A 1,242-nucleotide genomic window follows, 5' to 3' on the forward strand; every position below is an offset into this window, starting at 1 on the left:
ATATCTAATACATTTGCACTATAACTATTTTGCACATTTAGTATATATAACTGTTTACATGTGCACTGTCTACTGCACACCTGTTTACATTGCACTGTTTATATTTTCTGTATCATTGTTTGCATTTTGTTAAATGTACTTCTATGTAAATTCTTGTATGTATGTGTGCACTTCAGTGTGAGAGCAAAAAAAATTCGTTGTACAGCTGTACAATGACAATAAAAAGCTATTCTATTCTATTCTATTCTATATAGAACATGTACACAATAAACTTTCAAGGAGTATTTCAGTACTAAAAGCAAAGCATGCTTTGGACTACAAATCACTCCACATTCTTTACTGCTCACTGATATTACCATATTTAAATTACTGTTCGGAGGTTTGGGGTAATACTTATAACTGTAGATTGTAGAGTATTGTTTGTGCTGCAAAAAAGAGCCATAAGGATAATTCATAACACCGGTTACAGAGATCACACAAATTAATTATTTTTCAAAAACAATACAATTTATTGATTTGGTTCAGTTTCAGACAGCACAAATAATGTAACAACATTCAAAAATTGTTTTGTAATAGAGAAGGGAGATACAGGTTTAGGTGGGAGTGCAACTTAAAACATTCGTACAACATTAAAAAACTTTTGTATTTCTATATGTGGAGTGAAGCTGTGGCATGGATTAAAGGGTTAGTTCACCCAAAAATGAAAATTAGCATGTGTTTTACTCACCCTCGAAGCATCCTAGGTGTATATGACTTTCTTCTTTTAGACGAATCCAGTCGGAGTTATATTAAAAATTGTCCTGGCTATTCCAAGCTCTATCATTGCAGTCAGCGGGTGTTGCAGTTGAACAGTCCACAAGTCGTCAAATAATCTAACGGATTCATAATAAAATGTGCCGCAGACGGCTCCGGGGGATGAATAAAGGCCCCCTGTAGCGAATCCAAGAGTTTTTGTAAGAAAAATATCCATATTTCAAACATAATAAACACTTTTCTCTCACTTCCGCTGACTGTCATACACTGAAGCAGTTCCGGCGGAAGACGCAGCATGTATGCGCAGCGCGCGCACCTCTGAGGTATGCTAGTCTCGCGAGTTTGTTTATAGGAGCAAAGGAAGCAAAGTGTCCTTACTTTAGCAAAGGAAAACCAGTCTCCTCTTGGATTATATAAAAATCATCCGACATTTTTCTTTGCAAATCTTCGGTTTGTACCTCTAATTCATGACCGGCGTTTTGTTTTGTT

Source organism: Sinocyclocheilus rhinocerous, unplaced genomic scaffold, assembly GCF_001515625.1.
Source record: "Sinocyclocheilus rhinocerous isolate Xijiao unplaced genomic scaffold, SAMN03320098_v1.1 scaffold887, whole genome shotgun sequence".
Classification (NCBI taxonomy): domain Eukaryota; kingdom Metazoa; phylum Chordata; class Actinopteri; order Cypriniformes; family Cyprinidae; genus Sinocyclocheilus; species Sinocyclocheilus rhinocerous.